We start from the raw sequence: 24,313 nt of genomic DNA on the forward strand, positions 1-24,313 counted from the left end.
TGAATGACCTATATTCCAGGACATCATTCATAGTTAGAGAAAACATGTAACTCTAAATATTTCTAAATGTTTCACAGATTTAAAACATCTTTTTTATGAGTTAAAGATTTTTGAATAAGCACTGTAAATTAGCATGGAAAAATGTTTAAATGTTATAAGAACTGATTTCAATAATTTATTAAAATTCATGGAAAATGTCTTTCAAATAATAATTATTTTCTCTCTTTTTAGAATGTTTAAACAGAATTCACTTCATTCAGCCCTAATTTAAATTACTTTTCCAGTCACAAAGAGGAAAAGAAAGTAAAAACATAGCATTCATACATAGGTAACTTTGGCTTAAATGGAACGGTGAATTAGCAGATGTCTGGGTTGATCAAGTCTGTAATTTTAAGTATCAACCTCCTTGTGAAACTGGATTAACTATTTACACTTGCTAGATTTATGAATATGTTCTTTTTTATGTTGGTAGTTTTAAACTCCTTATTTCTGATTTTTGGAGTCATTTTCCATTGTTGATTTAATAGGACTCAAAACTAAAATGCAGAACCAGTCAAGAGACAGAATTCATTCTCCTGTGACTGATGAATGACCAAACTGTGCTGATTTGGATGTATCTTGTTCCCCAAAATGACATGTTTTTTAATGCAATCTTGGGGGGACAGATGTATTAGTGTTGATTAGGTTGGAATCTTTGAATTAGGGTGGTTCCATGGAGATGTGACCCAGCCAGCTGTGGGTAATACCTTTCATTAGATTATTTCCATGGGTAAGTATTGCCCCACCCACTCAGCATGGGTCTTGATTACTTTACTGGAGCTTTATAGAGCTCAGACAGAAGGAGCTCAGTGCTGCAGCTTAGAGAGATATTTTGGAGATGGCTGTTGAAAGCAGACTTTTGCTGACTCTTTGGAGATACTAGCCCAGACCCCACCATTTGGAGACCAAAGGATTAGGGGAGTACATTTCAAGGCCCAGGTAAGTGAGAGACAATGAGTCTGAGAAAATGTGGACAGAGACTGTTTTTCCAACCCTGAGTTCAAAAGCCCTTCCCCCACTCCTGAAGGAAACAGCAGTGAGTGGCCATTTTCTTGCCTGGGGGATGGCTGAAACTGGAACAGCTGGGGGAGTACTCTACCACAAATAAAGTGTGGGACACAGCCCTACATTGAGCCAGATTTTTGTTGGCAAAGTGAGGGCTCAGGAAATCTTCAGTTTCAGCCTGCCTGATAAAAGGCAGCCTGCCTGATAAAACCTGTATGCCAAAGCAAACTGCCTCTGAAGATGATTAAAATTAAAGACCAATCTCTTTGATGAATATAGACACAAAATCCTCAAACATAATATTGCAAATTGAATCCAACAGCACATTAAAAGAATTATACACCATGACCAAGTGGGTTTTATTCCAGGTATACAAGGATGGTTCAACACCAGAAAATCAATTAATGTAATACACCTCATCAGTAAATCAAAGGGGAAAAACCACATGATCATCTTCATTGATAGAGAAAATGCCATAAAATTCAGCATCTTTTCTTAATTAAAGCACTTCAAATGATAGCAGTAGAAGGAAATTTCCTTAACATGATAAAGGGGGTATATTAAAAACCCACAGCTAACATAACAGTCAAAGGGGAAAGACTAAGATCAACAAAAATCAAGGATGCCAATGTTGTTATTCAACATTGTGCTGGAAGTTCTAGCACGAGCAAGTAGACAAGAAAAGAAATGAATGAAATTAAAGGGATCCAAATTGGAAAGGAAGAAGTAAAACTTTCACTGTTTGCAGATGGCATGATCCTGTATGTAGAAAATCCTGAAAATTCTACAGCAGAGCTAGTACAGATAATAAATTAGTACAGCAAATTGGCCAGATAAACATCAACATAAAAGATTAACATGAAAAAATCAGTAGTGTTCCTGTACACTAGTAAGGAACAAACTGAGGAAGAAATCAAGAAAAAATTTCCATTTACAATAGCAACAAAAAGAATCAAATAATTAGGAATAAATTTAACCAAGGACATAAAAGACCTATACACAGAAAACTACAAAAAAATTGCTTAAAGAAATCAAGTAAGACCTAAATAAATGGAAACACATACTGTGTAATGGATTGGAAGACTAAATATCATTACAATATCAATTCTACCAAAATTGCTTTACAGAACCAATGCAATTCCAATTCAAATACCAACAACTTAATTTGCTGAAATAGAAAAACCAATAATCAATGAATTTGAACACCAGTGTTTATAGTGGCATAATTCACAATTGCCAAGAGGAAACATCCTAAATGTCCATCAACTAATGAGTGGATAAACAAACTGTTGTATGTACATATGATGGAATATTATGCAGCTGCAGGACAGAATAAAGTCATGATGTACGCAACAACATGGATGAACCTTGAGGGCATTGTGTTGAATGAAATTAGCCAGAAGCAAAAGGACAAGTACTGTATAGTCTCACTAATATGAACTAACTCTACTGAGAAAACTCTGAGAGTTCAAGTTAAGAACACAGTTTTGAGGAGGTAGAAAGAGGGTAGAGATTGGGTATTTGATGCTGAAAGACTACAGAATATTCAACAGGATTGACTATAAAGTCCCAGAAACAGATGGCACAATATTATGTGCTGGTAGCAGAGTAGTAAGTATAATGAACAAAGATGAGTGTATGTATGGTCAAAAGAGGAAGACTGGGGACGTGTATGATACCAGAAAGAAAGTTAGAGGACAACACTGGTACTATGCAACTTATCAAACTTAGAGTAGACAATGATGATGATTAAATGTAGAAATATTAGAAAATATTAGAAAATTTTTACATGACTGAAAAGAAGTGAATACCTACATTGCATGGTGTTGAAAATGGAATGGTATATGGGAAAAATATAATCAATGCAAACTATGGTCTATAGTTACCAGTAACATTGTAATATTCTTCCATAAAATGTAACAAAGGTCACATACAAAGCTAAACTTATTCCTGCAAAGGAGAAGCTAAGCCTACTCATAATTGTGCCTAAGAGTCACCCCTGGAGAACTTCTTTGGTTGCTCTGAAATGGCCTATCTCTTCCAACTCTGCCAATAAACTCACTACCCTCCACCCCTACATGGGACATCACTCCTAGAGGCATCAGTCAATAAACAGGGGTAAATGGGAGGGGTGTTTGATTGTTGTTGGTGCTGCTTCTCCTTCTTAATTTTTTTTATTTGTTAATCTTTTATTTTTTTTCCTCTTCTACTTTCCTTACAGAAGAAATGGAAATCTTCTCATATAGATTGTGGTGGCAGATGCATAACTATGTGATTATACTGCAAGCTCTTGATTGTTCACTTAGGATGGATTTTATGGTGTGTGAATAAAACTTTAAAAATAAACAGAAAGATACAAGTGCTAGAGATGTGGAAAGAGAAATATTCCTATTCACTGTTGGTAGGGAAATAGAACACTGTAGCTCCTCTAGGGGGCAAAGGAGAAGCTAAGCCTACTCATAATTATGCCTCAGTGTCACCCCCAGAGAACCTCTTTTGTTGCTAAAAATATGGCCTCTATCTTTGCCAACTTTGCAAATAAACTCACTACCCTCTCCCTATGTAGAACATAACTCCCAGTGATTTATGTCTCCCTGGCAATGTGGGACATGACTGTAAGGAATTTGCCTGCCCCTGACATCATGGGATTGATAATGCCTTCTTGAACAAAAGATGGAAAAGTAATGAAATAAAATAAAGTTTCAGTGACTGAGATATTTCAAATAGAATCAAGAGGTTATTCTGGAGATTAGTGTTATGCATTATATAGATATTCCTTTTTAGTTTTTAGTGTATTAGGATAGATAAAAGGTAATATCTGAAATTGTTGAACTGTAATCCAACAGTTTATTATTGATAATGATTGTATAACTATATAGCTTTTATTGTGTGTCCATGTGATTGTGAAAACCTTGTGACTGACTGTTATGGTTTGCTAATGCTGCTGCTATGCAAAATATCAGAAATGCATTGGCTTATATAAAGGGGGTTTATTTGGTTACACAGTTACAGTCTTAAGACCATAAATTGTCCAAGGTAACACATCAACAATCAGGTACCTTCACTGGAGGATGGCCATTGGCATCTGGAAAACCTCTGCTAGCTGGGAAGTCATGTGGCTGGCATGTGCTTGCTCCCAGGTTGTGTTTCAAAATGGTGTTCTCCAAAATGTTGCTCTTGTGGTGTTTTGTCCTCTCTTAGCTGCAGCTCCTCTTCAAAATGTCACTCTCAGTTCCTCTGCAGTCCTGTCTGTGAACTCTTTATATGGCTACAGTGATTTAATTCAGCCCCACCCTGAATGGGTGGGATAACACCTTCATGGAAACCATGCAAAGGTCTTGCCCACAGTTGATTGAATCACATCTCCATGGAAACACTCAATCATTAGGTTCCAACCTATCAACACTAATATTTCTGCCCCCACAAGATTGCATTAAAGAATATGGCTTTTCCTGGGGGACGTAATATATAAAAACCAGCACACTGACACTCCCTTTATCCAGTGTATGGACAGATGAGTAATAAAATAAACACAAAAGGGATAAGGTGTATGGAATGTGTTGTGGTTTGCTAATGCTGTCATTATGCAAATTATCAGAAATGGATTGGCTTTTATAAAGGTGGTTTATTTGGTTACAAATTACTGTCTTAGGGCCATCATAATGTCCAAGCTAAGGCATTAACAATAGGGTACCTTCACTCAAGTATGGCCAATGGCATCCAGAAAGCCTCTGTTAGCTGGCAAGGCATGTGGCTGGCATCTTCTGATCTCAGGTTGTGTTTCAGCACCTCTCTCAGTGCCTGTACTTTCATGGTTCTTTCTCCCAGGTCCTTTTCCAAAGGCTTATGTGGCAGCATTCTAGGTTTAGCTTTTAGGGGCAATCTCTGGCTAGTATCTCCAAAGCATCAGCAAGAGCCTGCTTTCAACAGCTGTTTCCAAAATGTCTCTCTCAGCTGCAGCACTGAGCTCCTTCTGTCTGAACCCTTATAGGGATCCAGTAAACTAATCAAGACCCACACTTAATGGGTGGGGCCACACTTCCATGGAAATATTGTAATCAAAGGTATTACTCACAGTTGCGTGGGTTGCATCTCCATAGAAACAACCTAATCCAAAGATTTCAATCTAATCAGGACTGATACATCTGACCCCACAAGACTGCATTAAAGAACATGGCATTTTAGGGGACATAATACATCTAAACCAGCACAGGACGTTTTGTTTCATTTTTCAATTTTAATTTTATATTTTTCTTTATTTTGGTGTAATGAACATGTCCTAAAATTGATTTTGGCAATGAATGTGCAACTATTTGACAGTACTGTGAGACACTGATTTATAATTTGAATCAACTATATATTATGTGAATATACCTCAGTAAAAATGCATTAAAAAACATATGGAGGTTGGTTGAAAGGGGAAGTGTTACTTGAGATATGTTACTTGAAGGAAAATTAGAAGATAAAAGATTGGACTATATCACAAAGTGAACCCTGTTGTGGATGATGACTGGTTAATAATACAATTACAAGAATATTCTTTCATGAATAATAACAAATGTCCATCACAATTACAAGTATTAGCAATAAGCTGGTGTATGGAAAAAAATACACCTATTGGTAACTATAGACTATATTCAACAGTAAAATTTTCATATCTTTCATCAGTAGTAACAAAGATAATACATGAATGCAAAATGTCAACAATAGGGGGCTTAATGGGAATGTTGTACTTCTTACATGACTTTTATGTAAACCTACAACAGCTTTAATTTAAAAAAAGTAAAAAAAAAATAAAAGAAAAGTGTGCTAAGTGTAAGAAGACAGACAAAATATTCTACACTTGGTATGATTCCATTTGAATAAAATGTAAATATAACAAAGTCTATAGAAACACAATTAGATTAGTGATCACATGGGGCTGAGGACAGATAGAGGGATTGACAGGTGACTATTAAGGAGAATAGGGTTTTTCTTTTTGAAGTAAGAAAAATGTTCTAAAATTGATTGTGGTGAAGAATGCACAATTTTGTGATAATACTGAAAGCAATAGAATGTGCACATTGGATGGATTTTATGGTATGAGAATAGGTCTCAATAAAAGTGCTTTAAATAACAACCAGGCATCATTTGAACAAAGCCATGATCAGTAATTTTGAGACTTCATTCTATATGTTCTATTATTCAGTTAATATGTAAATGTATAGTAAAAAATGAAGCCAGGTCGTTCACTTTCACTGAAGAAAGTTAAGGGACAAAATACAGGGAGATATAATACCTCTTGTGTGGATTTGAATTGGACTTATCAGTATGAGCAATATTTCAGCTAATAGATGGATAGACAAAGAAGTAGATATGGATGGGTGTGAACATGTTTATCTGTATACAGGTATACCATTTAAAAAATATATTCACTGAGAGTGCCCAGAACAGACACCCAGTAGCAATGATCACTCTCAATTTTCTTTTCAAATTATTCACTCAAAAGAACCAAGAATCATAGTGAAAGGGCTTATTTCAAGAATAATACAAGTATATTAATACAAAGATAGTGCAAGTAAAGACTTGAATATCTTGCCGAACTAGAAAGTAAGGAAGTGTCCAAATGATGCTGAGGATATGGTATAAGCACAGGAACCAGTTTGAATGTTCTCCCACTGTCTCAAATCTCAACCTGTCAAAATCTCAGACAATGTGAGCATGGTTAAAGATTGTAAAACTTTGGATAAAATAAGAATCAATGAGTCATGCTTGCATTTATACATGCATACTCATCTTCATAGTGGAAAGCCAAATAACAAATATAGGAAAAAAGGAAAGAATTTCAGAATTACCATTAGGCAATCATACTAATAATATTAATTGATTCTTACAAGAATCATCAGTGAATGCTGAAATTAGAGTTAATGTTTGAGGAGTAATAAGATTTTAAGTAGTCTGGAAGTGTCTCCACCCAATATACTTACTCATTTCAAAGAAAAAAAATTAGTAAATATACTATGATGAAACCTGACTGCCACCTACATAACCAAATGATCAAAGTTAACAACACTAGTTGTAATGGTTAAGTGAGATGCAATGCATTTAAGGGTTTCTGGCAATTGATAATGACACATTTTTCTTGAAGTATGATTTTATTTGTTTTATTCTCTTACCTATATTCATGCTTAACATACTCTTTCCCCTTTCTGCTTTTGAATCCTTATCTAGGTATCAGAGATTTCAAATCATGAAATTGTGTTAAGTAGAACAAATATATTAGGTTGATCTACATGGAATTCTCTTTAGACATAATTAAAAGTAAAAGTTTCCCTTTCTTTGTTTTCCTTTGTTGTCTTCAGAGAACATTTGATCATACACACTGGTGATCTCTGGGAAAAGGAGTTTTGGGATTTTAGTTACAGTCTGAGAATTATTCATTTATGTTAGATAATTTACTGCAGGACATAGGAAACAAATTCTCCATGGGATGAACAGATGGTTAATTTTCATATCTCACCATGTGAAATACTTGGAAGAGTACTTAGAGTAAAATTCAATAAACCAGTTTGATGATCTTCAACCAAGTGGTAAAACATAATGTATTTAAAACTGTCATTTACAGCAATCATAGCTTATGGGGTGAAGTCAACAATATGGACAGAGAGAATGTAGTATCAGTGTGCTCTGTTCATCAAAATAAAAGTTACATATTGAAAAGCAGAAGGATTGGCTTGAATAAATTTGCATATATTCCTTATTAAAGATGTCAAGTTAAAAAAGTAATTTTTAAATATAAAGATAATTTTCCCATTATTTATTATTATAACCCAATATGGTATATTTTTAATTAATAAAGGGTTAGACATCTTTTATTTTGTCTTTTGCAACTTGATTCATGGATAAAAGTAAGAGATGGAAAATGCAATACAATTATGGTTTAGAATGGAAAAGATTGCAAGTTTTATTATTAATCTGATATTCAACATATCCAACCAAACCAGGTATAACTGCATTTAATCTTTGAAGTTCTAATGATTTCATAATGTTTGTTTTGTTGGTTCCTGTATAGTTTGTGCTGTGGGTAAATTGGTTTGTGTGATTATTGCAGTTCAACCAAAAAAATGGATTTATATAATGAAGTTCTTATTTAGAAGTTATATATATAAAATCTACACACACACACACACACACACATATTCCTATCAATATCAACAGTGGTTAAATTACAAAAGAAACAAAATATAAAAGATTGCTTCACAGTTATCTGAATGGCCTGGCATAAGTAACTCAGCAGGACAGGTGGGAGAGTCGAGAGACATTTCTTTCCATTGGGGTATGTTTACATTTTTATCACAGATGACATTTATAAGAGATCTCTTGTCACTGGTTGCAACCAAATCATTTCTGTGTCTTTCACTTTGCTTCTGTTTAGGGATCTTAGGGAATTCTCCCTGGAATTCCTTGTCTCCACTCTTAACCAACTGAAGGCTCCATCTTAGATTCCACCTTCTCGGATGCATCCTTCTGTGGGCACCTACAGATAATTTTAGAAAACCTCTCATTTGTCAGTTGGCTTTGTTTCTTTCTATGGTCCTTTTAATACATGTGCTCTGCCTTTTTAGAAGTTAGAAATAGTTCTCTTGATATTCTGAAGAACACCCTATCTTACATAATATCCAATAAAAAATATATATCATTTTATGTTTTCATGATGAAGTCACCTAGAAAGGAATATTTCCCCAGAGATAACACTGATAATGTTTTTGAAAATAAACAAACTCTAGTTAGGCTCTAACTGCTTGTATATAACTAGGCAGTTTTATAGTCACACTTTCTAAAAGTAGACTCCCTGAATCTGAAAATTTGCTCTGCAGGTTATAGATAGGCACCTGAATACTCACTCTGTATTTTTTTTTTTTTTATTCTCTGTGTCTCATATCATATGCATAATGCTTTGAGGATAATACCTAGCAAATATTTTGTCCTCAATAAATTCAATTTACCTATTATTGTTAAAACTTTAATTGCCAATGAATTGTACATTTGAATATTCTTATTTTAATAGTGTGATATATGCCCCCACAAATTCCTATCAACCAGGCTGCTACCACACATTATGTGTTTGAAGTTAATTAAGTTACCTTTCCTCTGTTTCAGTATTTCCTATTTTTAGAGCAAAGTAGCATGTATTAGAAGTAGAATCATATTCAGTGTTAAACATTTTCCACCAAGTTATATCTTTCTTTACTTATTTTCTTATATACTTTTCTTCCTTTTTTCTTGTTTGAACTCATTCCAGTAATTCTCTTAAAAAAAAAAGAAACAAAAAAAGAAACATTTTATTTTATTTTAGGCCTGAGAATTGCATATTAGATGCACATTCCATTCCAGCATATTTAAAAGTTTTCACTGCTCTGCTTATCTTTGAAAGTATTTGTTTATTAAAATCTAAGATTGTTGCTTGTAAGTATAGTCTGTAGAAAATAAATGTATTCAGTTTTTTGTGATTATATGAGAGATGTGTATATTTATGAGTATTTTCCGATACAGCAAAATCTTGCAGTTCCATTATTAAATCAACAAGTAAATGCATTATAATTTTATATCCATACTAGTAAAATAAACTCCAATTAATTTTAGGATATTCCTAAATCTAATTGGAAACTGCATTGTAAATGACTGTTAAATAGGGAAACAATAGTAACTCAATTCATTTGTTCTTCTTGGAAATGATTTAGCCTCACATTTCCATTCCAACCAAAGAAAACAAAATTGTAGAAGTAGTAATCCCTTCATCCTCCTTAAAGGAGTTTTTAACAGATCATCATTCATTGTGATCCCTGAAATAAAATTCCATGTTATAACCAAAATAATAAATGATGAAATATAACAGAGAATATTTTCACACTTAGTAATTTATGATTTTTGAAAAGTATATGTGTATAAGGCCACAGTGTTCTTTTCCTTTCCTCGCCTCGCCTCGCCTCGCCTCACCTCTCCGAGTCTTGATATAATTGAAAATACTGTATTGAAGAAAAGAATAAAACACAGACACAGGGGCAGGGCAAGATGGCAGAGTGGTAAGGTGTACATTTTAGTTACTCCTCCAGGGCAGTAGGCAGAAAGCCAGGAACTGCATGGTCTGGACACTGCAGAGCAATTTGACTTAGGGCATACTTCATATAAAACTCATGAACATGTAGAACAGCTGAGATCAGCAAAATCTGTAAGTTTTCATGGCCAGGGGACCCATGACCATCCCTGCCAGGCTCAGTCCCATGGGAGGAAGAGCCACCAGAGCTGGGAATAAGGAGGGAGAATTTCAGTTGTGGCCCTTATCAGAAACTCATTCTACTGATCCAAACTCCAAGCATAGATAGACTAAGACCAGATACCAGAGAATCTGGGAGCAGCCAGCCCAGCAGAGGGGAGATAGGGATAGAAAAATAGCAAGAAAAACCCAAAAATAGAAGCAGAGGCTTTTGGAGTTCTGGTGAACATAGAACAGGGAAGGGCAGAGCTCAGGCAGACAGGCTCATATGCAAATCCAGAAGATGAGTTTCTTTGTCTGAAAAACCAGTTTCTCTGCTCCCTGGACTGTTCCTTAATGGCCTTAATTGCCTTGTCCCTTAGCATTTCAATAACCCATTAGATCTGCAAGGAGGGCCTTTCCCTTTTATTTTTTTTTTAAATCTTTTTCTCTTTTTCTAAAACAATTACTCCAAGAAGCCCAACACAGAAAGCCTCAAAGACTTGTAATTTGGGCAAGTCAAGACAAAAGCAGAACTAAGACAGCTCTAAGACACAAGGCAATAAGTCCAGTGGCTGATAAAATTCACTAAACCCCACAACTTCCCAAGAAAAGGGGAGCATCCCCTCACAGCCATCTTCCCAGTGGGCAGGGAACACTCCTGCCAGTCACTGGCCCCACAGCCCAGAGCTGCCCCAGCAACCCAGTATGACAGGAAGTGATTCCAACAATACACACACACACACCACAAAATTGGGCATGGACATTAGGCTTCCCTGCACCCTCAGCTGGTTTCCCAGAGTTTGGAAGGCAGAGCAGTGTGAATTAATACTCCCCATTCAGCCATCCTTTCAGCAGACTGGGAGCATCCCTACACAGCTCTGCAGCCCAAAACTGCCCTGGGGGGATGGCACTCAACTGTGACATAGCACAGTCATTCCTCAACAGAGGACCTGGGGGTGCTGGCCTGGAAGAGGGACCCACTCATAAGTCTCAGGGGTGATATGCCAATACCAAGGACTTGTGAGTCAGCAGCAAAGACAAACTGTGGCAGGACTGAACTGAAGGATTAGACTATTGCAGCAGCTTTAAATCTATAGGAACACAAGGGAGATTTGATTGTTAGAGCCACCCCCATCCCTGACCACACAGAAACATGCCCCATATATAGGGTGGGCAACACCAACTACACATGCAAGCTTGGTACACCAATTGGACCCTACAAGACTCACATCCCCACTCACCACAAAGACAAAGTGGGGGAGAACTGGTTTGAGGGGAATAGGTGGCTCACAGATGCCACCTGCTGGTTAAAGTGTACTCCATAAAGCTGTAGATCTGACAAATTAGAGATAAGGGTTTTAATCAGACTACAAATCCTAAAAGAACCCTATCAAGTTAAGCAAATGCCAAGAGGCGAAGAAAAAAAAAATAGAAAATTTTAAAGCATATGAGAAAAACAGACGAAATGGATAACCCAAACCCAAGCACCCAAATCAAAAGATCAGAGAAGACACAGTACTTGGAGCAATTAATCAAAGAACTAAAGATGAACAATGAGACCATGGCACAGGATATAAAGTTCATGAAAAAGAGCATGGCACAGGATATAAAGGAAATCAAGAAGACCCTAGAAGAGCATAAAGAAGACATTGCAAGAGTCAATAAAAAAATAGATGAACTTATGGAAATTAAAGAAACTGTTGACCAAATTAAAAAGATTCTGGATACTTACAGTGCAAGACTAGAGGAAGTTGAACAATGAATCAGTGACCTGGAAGATGACAGAATGGAAAATGAAAGAACAAAAGAAAGAATGGGGAAAAACTCTAAAAAATTAAAATGGACCTCAGGGATATGATAGGTAATATAAAACATCCAAATATAAGACTCTTTCGTGTTCCAGAAGGGGAAGAGAAGGGTAAAGATCTAGGAAGAGTATGCAAAGAAATTGTTAGGGAAAACATCCCAAATCTTCTAAACACCATAAATACACAAATCATAAATGCCCAGCAAACCCCAAATAGAATAAATCCAATAAACCCACTCCAAGACATATTCTGATCACACTGTCTAAATATGGAAGAGAAGGAGCAAGTTCTGAAAGCAGCAAGAGAAAAGCAATTTACCACATACAAAGGAAACAGCATAAGACCAAGTAGTCACTACTGAGCAGCCACCTTGGAGGTGAGAAGGCAGTGGCATGACATATTTAAAATTCTGAGTGAGAAAAATTGCCAACCAAGAATTCTTTATCCAGCAAAGCTCTCCTTCAAATTTGAGGGAGAGGTTAATTTTTTTACAGACAAACAAATGCTGAGAGAATTTGCTAACAAGAGACCTGCCCTACTTGAGGTACTAAAGGGAGCCCTACCAAAAGAGAAACCAAGAAAGGAGAGAGAGAGATGGAGAAAAGTTCAGTACTAAAGAGATTCAGTAGGGGTACATTAAAGGAAATTAATAGACAGAGGGAAAAATATATATGACAAACATAAACCAAAGGATAAGATGGCTGATTCAAGAAATGCCTTCATGGTAATAATATTGAATGTAAATGGATTAAACTCCCCATAAAAGATAGGGATTCACAGAATGGATCAAAAAAAGGAACAATCAATATGTTGCATACAAGAGACTCATCTTAGACACAGAGACACAAAGAAATTGAAAGTGAAAGGATGGAAAAAAATATTTCATGCAAGCTACAGCCAAAAGAAAGCAGGAGTAACAATATTAATCTCAGATAAAATAGACTTTAAATGCAAGGATATTATAAGAGACAAAGAAGGCCACTACATACTAATAAAAGGGGCAATTCAACAAGAAGAAATAACAATCATAAATGTTTATGCACCCAATCAAGGTGCCAGAAAATACATGAGACAAACATGGACAAAACTAAAGGAAGCAATTGAGGTTTCCACAATAATTGTGGAAGACTTCAACACATCACTCTCTCCTATAGATAGATCAACCAGACAGAAGACAAATAAGGAAACTGAAAACCAGATGTGCTGGTTTGAATGTATTATGTCCCCCAGAAAAAGCCATATTCTTTGATGCAGTCTTGTGGGGCAGACATGTTAGTAGAGATTAAGTTGGAACATTTGGATTAGGTTGTTTGCATGGAAATATGCCCCACCCAACTGTGGGTGATAAGACTGATGAGATAATTTCCATGGAGACATGGCCCCACCCATTCAGGGTGGGCCTTGATCAGTGGAGCCATATCAATGATCTGGCAAATAGAAGGAACTCAGTGCAGCTGTGAGTGATGTTTTGAAGAGGAGCTACAGCCAAGAGGGACACTTTGAAGAAAGCACAGGAGCTGCAGATGAGAGACAGTTTGAAGATGGCTGTTGAAAGCAGACTCTTGCTCTGGAGAAGCTGAGAGAGGACAAATATCCCAAGTGCAACTAAGAGTGACATTTTCGAGGAGCTGCAGCCTAGAGAGGAATGTCCTGGGAGAAAGCCATTTTGAAACCAGAACTTTGGAGCAGACATCAGCCACATGCCTTCCCAGTTAACAGAGGTTTTCCGGACACCATTGGCCATCCTCCAGTAAAGGTACCCGATTGCTGATGTCTTACCTTGGACACTTTATGGCCTTAAGACTGTAACTGTGTAACCAAATAAACCCCCTTTTATAAAAGCCAATCCATCTCTGGTGTTTTGCATTCCAGCAGCATTAGCAAACTGGAACACCAAACAATTTGATAAATTGGATTTAACAGACATATATAGAAGATTACATCACAAATCACCAGGATACACATTCTTCTCTAGTGCTCATGGAACTTTCTTCAAAATGGATCATATGCTGAGACATAAAACAAACCTCAATAAATTTAAAAAATTTGAAATTATTGAAAGCAAATTCTCTGAACACAATGGAATACAGTTAGAAGTCAATAACCATCAGAGACTCAGAAAATTCACAAATACCTGGAGGTTAAACAACAAGCTCCTAAACAATCAGTGGGTTAAAAAAAAAACAGCAAGAGAAATTGCTAAATATATAGAGACAAATGAAAATGAGGACACAATACACCAAAACCTATAGGATGCAGCAAAAGAAGTACTGAGGGGGAGATTTATATCACTAAAAGCATATATTTAAAAGGAAGAAAGAGCCAAACTGAAAGAACTAATGGATCAACTGAAGAAGCTAGAAAATGAACAACAAACCAATCCTAAACCAAGTACAAGAAAAGAAATAACAAGGATTAAAGCAGAAAAAAAAAATCACATAGAGAGCAAAAAAAACAATAGAGAGGATAAATAACACCAAAAGTTAGTTCTTTGAGAAGATCGACAAGCCCCTAGCTAGACTGAGAAAATCAAAAAGAGAGAAAACCCATATAAAAAAATAATGAATGAGAAAGGTGACCTTACTGTGGATCCCAAAGAAATTAAAAAATTTATAAGAGGATACTATGAACAACTGTATGCCAATGAACTGGATAATGTAGAGGAAATGGATAATTTCCTGGAAACATATGAACAACCTAGACTGACCAGAGAAGAAACAGAAGAGCTCAACCAACCAATCACAAGCAAAGAGATCCAATCAGTCATCAAAAACCTTCCCACAAATAAATGCCCAGGGCCAGATGGCTTCACAGGCGAATTCTACCAAACTTTCCAAAAAGAACTGACACCAATCTTACTTAAACTCTTTTAAAACTTTGAAGAAATTGGACCACCTAACTCATTTTATGAAGCTAACATCAATATAATACCAAAACCAGGCAAAGATCCTATAAGAAAAGGAAAACTACAGGCCAATCTCCCTAATGAATATAGATGCAAAGGCTCTCAACAAAATACTTGCAAATCAAATGCAAAGACACATTAAAAAAATCATGCACTATGACCAAGTGGGGTTCATTCCAGGCATGCAAGGATGGTTCAACATAAGAAAATCAATGTATTACATCATATTAACAAATAAAAAAAAAGAAAAATCAAATGATCATTTCAGTAGATGCTGAAAAAGCATTTGAGAAAATCCAACATCTGTTTTTGATAAACACACTTCAAAAGGTAGGAATTGAAGGAAACTTCCTCAATATGATAAAGACCATATATGAAAAACCCACAGCCAGCATAGTACTCAATGGTGAGAGACTGAAAGCCTTCCCCTTAAGATCAGGAACAAGACAAGGATGCCCACGAACATCACTCTTATTCAACATTGTGCTGGAAGTGCTAGCCAGGGCAATCTGGCATTACAAAGAAATAAAAGGCATCCAAATTGGAAAGAAAGAAGTAAAACTGTCATTGTTTGCAGATGATATGATCTTATATCTGGAAAACCCTGAGAAATCAATGATATAGCTACTAGAGCTAATAAACAAATTTAGCAAAGTAGTGGGATACAAGATTAATGCACATAAGTCAGTAATGTTTCTATATGCTAGAAATGAACAAAGTGAAGAGACACTCAAGAAAAAGATATAATTTTCAATAGCAACTAAAAAAATCAAGTACCTAGGAATAAAGTTAACCAAAGATGTAAAAGACCTATACAAAGAAAAATACGTAACTCTACTAAAAAAAATAGAAGTGGACTTTAAAAGATGGAAAAATATTCCATGTTCATGGATAGGAAGGCTAAATGTCATTAAGATGTTAATTCCACCCAAACTCATCTATAGACTCAATGCAATCCCAATCAAAATTCCAACAATCTACTTTGCAGACTTGGGAAAGCTAGTAATCAAATTTATTTGGAAAGGGAAGATGCCTCAAATTGCTAAAGACAGTCTAAAAAAAAAAAACGAAGTGGGAGGACTTACACTCCCTGACTTTGAAGCTTATTATGAATCCAGAGTTTTCAAAACAGCATGGTACTGGCACAAAGATAGACATATTGATCAATGGAATTGAATTGAGAATTTGGAGATAGACCGCCAGATCTATGGCCAACTGATCTTTGATAAGGCCCCCAAGGTCACTGAACTGGGACATAACAATCTTTTCAGCAAATGGGGATGGGAAAGTTGGATATCCATAACCAAAAGAATGAAAGAGGACCCATACCTCACACCCTACACTAAAATTAACTCAAAATGGACCAAAGATCTCAATATAAAATACAGTACCATAAAACTCCTAGAAGATAATGTAGGGAAACATCTTCAAGACCTTATATTAGGCGGACACTTTCTAGACTTTACACCCAAAGGACGAGCAACAAAAGAAAAACTAGATAAATGGGAGCTCCTCAAGCTTAGAAGTTTCTGAACCTCAAAGGAATTTGTCAAAAAGGTAAAAAGGCAGCCAACTCAATGGGAAAAATTTTTGAAAACCATGTATCTGACAAAAGTCTAATATCTTGCATATACAAAGAATCCTGCAACTCAATGACGATAGTACAGACAGCCCAAGTGTAAAATGGGCAAAAGATATGAAAAGACAATTCTCTGAAGAGGAAATACAAATGTCCAAGAAACACACGAAAAAAATGTTCACCTTCACTAGCTATTAGAGAGATGCAAGTTAAGACCACAATGAGATACCATCTCACACCAATTAGAATGGCTGCCATTAAACAAACTACAAATGCTGGAAAGGATGTGGAGAAATTGGAACACTTATTCATTGTTGGTGGGACTGTATAATGGTTCAGCCACTCTGGAAGTCAGTCTGGCAGTTCCTTAGAAAACTAGATATAGAGTTACCCTTCGATCCAGTGATTACACTTCTTGGTATATACCCAGAAGATCTGAAAGCAGCGACACAAACAGATATCTCATGCCAATGTTCATAGCAGCATTATTCACAATTGCCAAGAGATGGAAACAACCCAAATGTCCTTCAACAGATGAGTGGATAAATAAAATGTGGTATATACACACGATGGAATACTACACAGCAGCAAGAAGGAACGATGTAGTGAAACATATGACAACATGGATGAGCCTTGAAGACAAAATGCTGAGCAAAATAAGCCAGGCACAAAAAGAGAAATAGTATATGTTACCACTAATGTGAACATTGAAAAATGTAAAACAAATGGTTTATAATTTAGAATGCAGGGGAACTAGGGATAGAGAGCAATTAAGGAAGGGGAATGATAATCCAAGAAGAACTGATAAGCTATTGTGGGTAAATTTAACATTCTGGGAATGCCCAGGAATGACTATGGTTTGTTAATTTCTCATGGGTATAGTAGGAATGAGTTCACAGAAATGTTGCTATAGTAGGCTACTTTCTTGGGGTAGAGTAGGAACATGTTGGAAGTAAAGTAGTTAGCTTAGCTTAGTTGTTTTTTTTTTTTTTTTCCCACACCCTTGTTATGGTCTGTTTGAAATGTTTTTTTTATTGTATGTTTTTTTAATTTTTTACTTTTTTATATAGTTGATTTTAAAAAAAAGTTAATTAAAAAAACAATGAAAAAATACGCAGAGCCCCTCTTGAGGAGCTGGTGGAAAATGCAGGGGTATTGGGCTTCCCCATCTCGATGGTTGCTAATGTGCTCACAATCATAGGGGACTGGTGGTTTGATGGGTTGAGCCCTCTACCACAGGACTTGCCCTTGGAAAGACTGTTGCCAAAAAGGAGAAGCTAGGCCTCCCTATAATTGTGCCTAAGAGCCTCCTCCCAAATACCTCTTTGTTGCTCAGATGTGGCCCTCTCTCTCTAGCTAAGCCAACTTGGCAGGTGAAATCACTGCCCTCCCTGCTAAGTGGGATCAGACACCCAGGAGACTGACTCTCCCTGGCAATGTGGAATATGACTCCTGGGGAGAAATGTAGACCTGGCATCGTGGGATGGAGAACATCTTCTTGACCAAAAGGGGGATGTGAAAGGAAATGGAATAAGCTTCAGTGGCAGAGAGATTCCAAAAGGAGCCTAGAGGTCACTCTGTTGGGCACTCTTATGCACAATATAGACAACCCTTTTTAGGTTCTAGTGAATTGAGGTAGCTGGTGGTAGATACCTGAAACTATCAAACTACAACCCAGAACCCATGAATCTTGAAGATGATTGTATAAAAATGTAGCTTATGAGGGGTAACAATGTGATTGAGAAAGCCATATGGACCACATTCCCTTTTGTCTAGTTTATGGATGGATGAGTAGAAAACTGGGGGAAGGAAAAAACAAACAAAGGCACCCAGTGTTCTTTTTTACTTTAATTGCTCTTTTTTACTTTAATTATTATTCTTGTTATTTTTGTGTGTGTGGTAATGAAGGTGTCAGGGATTGATTTTGGTGATGAATGCACAACTTTGTAATGGTACTGTGAACAATTGAATGTACACTTTGTTTTGCATGACTGCATGGTATGTGAATATATCTCAATAAAATGAATTAAAAAAAGAAAAAAACAATAGAATAAATAATTTCAAATGGAACAAAAATTTAAACATCACAAATTATAAATACTGTTTATCCTCAGAGGAGGGAGGTTTTAAAATGTTTACACTATGTATAGATAATTTTGGCCAGGAAAAAAATATTAAAAAGATTTTATAAATGGCAGGACAGAGAAAGAACTGATGTTAAATTGGGGCATGGGCCTCACAAACCCTGAGACTACAGTAAAAGCTATGGAGACACAGAGACCTCCATTCTCCAAGTCTCTGCCAGAGAATTATGACTAAAGAACTACGTATTTGAGAGAAATATTTCCTTTACAGATGAATTGATATTTGTCATTCCATCTGACCTAAGTTTTACACTTGGATAAACTACACCATCAGAAACCTTTGAAACCACTTTGGTTCCCTAAGAATAATGCTTATGGAGTTCAGCTGTGACATATCTGCCCTGTAAAGAAGTATTTTGTCACAGCTACAATAAATCTGTTGCGTTTACCACAGAAGTGTTGATGAGAACATTGCACATGTTATTACCTAAAAGAAGACACAAAAAGGGAAATTTCTTTTAGCCCTACAGAGCAAGAAACATTTTCTTCCAATGGGAAATTCATCTGCTTTATCTTTATGGAAAATCTAATCATGTAACTGATAATGTTTGCTAGGAAGATCAGAAAAATGTGTAAATCAATTTATAAAAATGGTTTCAAGCCAGATTATCTACATATTACCTACCAACTCTTTCCAGGTTTTGATCTTTATCCTCATTACCTTTTGTTCCCTAATCCTAATCTTAATCTATTTGCAATATTCTACTTGATTGTATGAAAAACCAAGGGAGGAATAAAAAAAAATGAACAAAGCAAAAAAAAAAAAAAAATAGCCACATAATAAATAAGTGTGAGCAGTTGGGGAGCTTGCAGTAAGTTAAAGAAGGTTTCTGTAGAGTTTGTACTGAAAAGTGGATTTTGAAAATATGGGTGAGGGATATGATTTCAGAAAAGAAAACTGATTATTTGAATGACTGAATATAAAGATCATTTATGTAAAAACTTTTTTCATTGATAAAGCATTAGAAATGATTTCATATCATCAACTCCCAAATATTAATATCACATAATATAAGATATTTTTAAAATATAATATTTTGAGACAAGTAGTTGAAAATAAAAGCTAAGGTTCTATGATATGGCATTCAGGATGAGTTTGCTTTAAATATACTGTCCAAGTAAAACCATTAATTTATTATTGAACTATTCTGAAATGACTTATTTATACATTATACATTTTTAAATGTCTAGCTTCTACAAGTATGTTCTGCAAATACTAATAAGGGCTAACACTTTTAAACTAAGTCTTGTCCAACCAAATTCAGAAAGAAAGTTGCATCATCAGTTCTCTCTGATATTTCACTTGGTCTAAGACAATTCACTTCAGAATTATTAGAACTATTAAAACCACTGGTACCTGATTCCCAAATCCCAAGTTAGGTTTACTGTTGGTTTTTTTTTTCATTTTTTTTTTTTTTTGTTTTAAATTGGAACTTTAAGAAGTAACACACTTTCTTAAATATATTTACAATATATTTCCTGATAGAGCTTCCACCTAATTGCTTCCTGGTTTTTTGCACCAGTGTGGTAGGCTGGACAACAATTGTACCATTAAAAATAAGACATATTTTCTTTAATACCCACTAACTCCCATGCACGGCTAAGTGTTTTATATAAATCATGTTATTCTTGAAACAACAGTATGATATGATAATTACAACTAACTTATGAACAGGATCAAAAGGTAGCTAAAAGAGGTTAAGAAAATTTCAAAAGAAAATGTGGACCAAGAAATTGGCCAAAATATAAACACAGGAAGCATTATGTTACATTATTCCAATGAGGGAGCTTGATGTCTTTTAAACTTTTATGTTAAGCCTAGACTCCAGGCATACTTGAACGGCTTGGTAGAGAACAATCCCTGACTGTTTGTTTATTTTTGCATACAAAGCACACCAAGATGAAGAATGAATGGGTATGAATAGCATGGTTTTATAATGTAATGCAGCTCCCCTACTGCTTTCTTCAGCTTCCTAATGCTTTCTTGCTGCAGGGTGTATGTGCTTATCCTGAACCCTCTTAGTGTCCAATTTAAACATCACATTATGTAAGAATATTATCTATTATTTATCAAGGCAGATTTAGTCACTCAATTCTCTGTGCAACTTCGTTGATAACATTGCATTTTTAAATAACTCAATGGCATTTTTCCTTCAATGGTCATTTGAATTTGTCAGTTGAATTCCCCATAAAATTTGCTGTTTTGAATTAGTTTTATCAAAATGAATTATAATAAAATTGTGTTTCCTCATCTGATTATGAGTGCAGACATACTTTCGTTTATTGACTGAGTTTTTCTCCCAGAATTTAAAGACTCTTTTTTCTCATTTAAAAGAGAGCTGTAAAAGCTTTCATTGCTGGGTCTCAAGGACCGTAACTCAGATATTTGGTCAATTGAACAATAACTAAATCCTTTGCACACCAAATAATTTTTTTGTTAGTCTTTTGTTAAGGACAACTGCAATATTTTTGCAAAGTTGAATAATATCTTGAGCTTAAGTCAAACTGGCATTTATTTCATGATTCAAGGCTCTGAAAGCTATAGGTCACTCTTGCATACATTCAATTCCCAGGCTGATTATCTAGACTTTTTTCTGAATATTTCAAAATGTACTTTCCTAAATTTTAGAGTCTATTTCCAAATTGCCATGCTCCCTTTCTTCAAAATATATAATAATCAGTATATACATCTATTCTAATAAATCTATTCATTTGTAAAATTATTTGTTATTAGTTTCCTCTTTTCTTATTTTAATTAGTGATATTGCTTTATTATGTCACATTCATTATATTATTTAATAAAAGCTGAATTAGGTTGACCACTGAGGTCAAAATAATTGAGACATTTTGCAACCAGTAAATACACCTCCTTGTTTGTTTTCTAATCTGAATTTAGAAATCATCAGCCATTGCCTACTTTTGACTTTAATTACCATTACTACTTTTTAACTTCTCATTCCCTCAACTCTCTTATTGGTCTGTGAGCCATCAGTTCACTAATCCTTTGTTTTCAAACTCCATGTTGCCAAATCCATGCGTCATCTTTCTATTGTTGTCATAATGAGCCTCAGTATAGTTAGCACTGTTGATCACTAACTCCTGTTCCATGTAATTTCTTTTGAAGGATTCGATGAGACACCACTATCTGGTTTTCTTCAGCCAAATGTCAGGTCATTATCAATTTCTTTTGTGGTTTCTCCATGGTTTGATTCTTAAATATCATAATCCCCATTTCTGAGCCCCTTCTCTTTGTATTCCACTTGCTTTTCCTGATGATATATATTAGATTTATGACAAAAATAACAAATAAAATAGGGGAATAGCAACCCTATCAACAAAAAACTAGGCTTGTCCTACTTTTCTACACTCCTGTATTTGGAACTACTCTTCTTCCATTTGTACAAACCAATATTATTGGATTAATGTTTTGTCTTTCTCTTAGCACTGACATCCAATATACCAGGATACTTACTTCACTTTTCAAAATCATTTGAAATCCTACCTTGAGCCCCAATCAATCAGTTCTTTCACTTGCTCTCTTTTAGTAACAGCTTTGTTACGATATAATTTGCATACACGGAATTCATCCATTGAAAGTGTTGAATTCAGTGTTTTAAAGTAAATGAAACAATTATCACCATGATTAATTTTAGAATATTTTCATCACCTAAAAAAGGAGCTCCATTGTCTTTAACCATTACCCACAAAATCTGCATCCCCTAGCCCTACACCACAACTAATACACATCCTTTTTCTGTATTTGATTATTCTGGAATATTTATATATAAATGGATATGGCATCTTTTGTGATTGGCTTATTTTGCTTAGCATAATGCTTTCAAGGTTCATTCATTTGTAGCATCTATCAGTACTTCATTGCTTGTTAAGGCTGAATAATGCCCATTAGAGGCTGGGCATTTGTGGGTTTTTTTTTTTTTTTTCCATTTTAGAGTTATTCTGAATAACAGTCTTATGAACATTTGAGTACAACTACTTTTCTTTGGACATATATTTTCATTTCAGTTGGGTATACATTTTGAGTTCTCACTTGATTGGATTAGTACAAAGTTCTCCATATTGTTATTCTGCTTCAAAACAACATATATTTTATCATTCATAATATTTTAAAATAAATTTTTATAATTATCTTAGTCCCTTGCTCAGCACACTAATAGTCTTTCCATCACATTGGAAATAAGGACCATGCTCCTTATATTGGTTAACATATCCCTCTTTGAACTTGCCTTTGCCTGTCTCTTTGACCTAATTTCTTGATCTTCTCCCTTTCATCCATTAGGCACTAGTCACAATATCCTTTCCACTTTGAAGAAATCAAGTTCTCACGTGTTAGATTTCTGACCTAACTCTTCCCTTTGCCTGGTTTACTCTTCTCGGTGGTTTTCCAGTTAGTGTTTACTCCTTTCTGTTCAAAATTCATCTTAAATATCACTTCCTCAGACAGGACTTCTTTATTCAAAAAATATATAATGCAAACCATCCCATTGTCACATTGTCGTATTTTAATTTGGTAAGTCATATTTAATACTTATTTTTCCGTATTTTCTTATTGAGTTTTCTATTGCTGTCAGTTGAATGTAAATTCCATTAGAAAGGATCTATCTAATTACCATTTACTCCTGGTGTGTAGAAGAGATACTGTCACAATGCGAATACTCAAAAATAATTTGTCATATAAATTGAATATAACTGTGAACACTATTGAGTGATATTAGTTTTAATTCGCATAATACAAAATACATAGATTTTCAAAGCAAATATTCATGACTATGACAAATGTATATATCCCTGTAAGCACACAGATTTTCAATGCAAATATTTATGACTATGACAATTGTATATATCCCTATAAGCACTATCACAATAAACTATATTATTGTTTTCCATAAATTCTCTCCAAGTGAGATCTATCTCTCCTCTCATCCTTACCATAACAAGCCACTAACTTGTTTTCTTGTAATATACATTAGCTATTTCTATCCTAGAAAATAAAATAAATGGGACGATATGTTATATAATTTTCTCTATATTTCCAGTAACTCTCTCTCATTATGATGCCTGTGAGATACATCTAAGTACTTTTGTGTATCCATCTTTTTAATTGTGATGTATAGACCATTCATATTTAATGCAATCATTGGCATATTTTAGTTTAAAGCCAGCCTATCACTATTTTTTTTCAATTTGTCCTACATGGTTTTTGTTCCTCAATTTTTTCTTTATTATTGTGGCAGATACATAAGCCTTAAAGTGAGCCTTAGAGTTTCTTACATCCTGTTTTATGGCATTTTTGTAGTCCACCTCCCTTGTGTCTGGGCATGAGCTTGATTGGCTTTAACTATTTGAATATGGCAAAGGTGATGTCATGTCACCCTCATAGTTAGGTTGTTTGGTATCACAAAAGTGAAGTGATGCCATGCCATTTTAGTAGCCCTAGAGTTAGAGATTCTCCAAGCATACATGATGAATAAGTGTTCATGATGGAGAATCTCATTTGGCAAGATATTGTGGGAGGTTTCTAGGAACTGATGGTGGCCTATATGTCTTTCAGGCCATCTGCAGCTGACATCCAGCAAAAAT

This window comes from Choloepus didactylus, chromosome 8, assembly GCF_015220235.1.
Source record: "Choloepus didactylus isolate mChoDid1 chromosome 8, mChoDid1.pri, whole genome shotgun sequence".
NCBI lineage: Eukaryota > Metazoa > Chordata > Mammalia > Pilosa > Megalonychidae > Choloepus > Choloepus didactylus.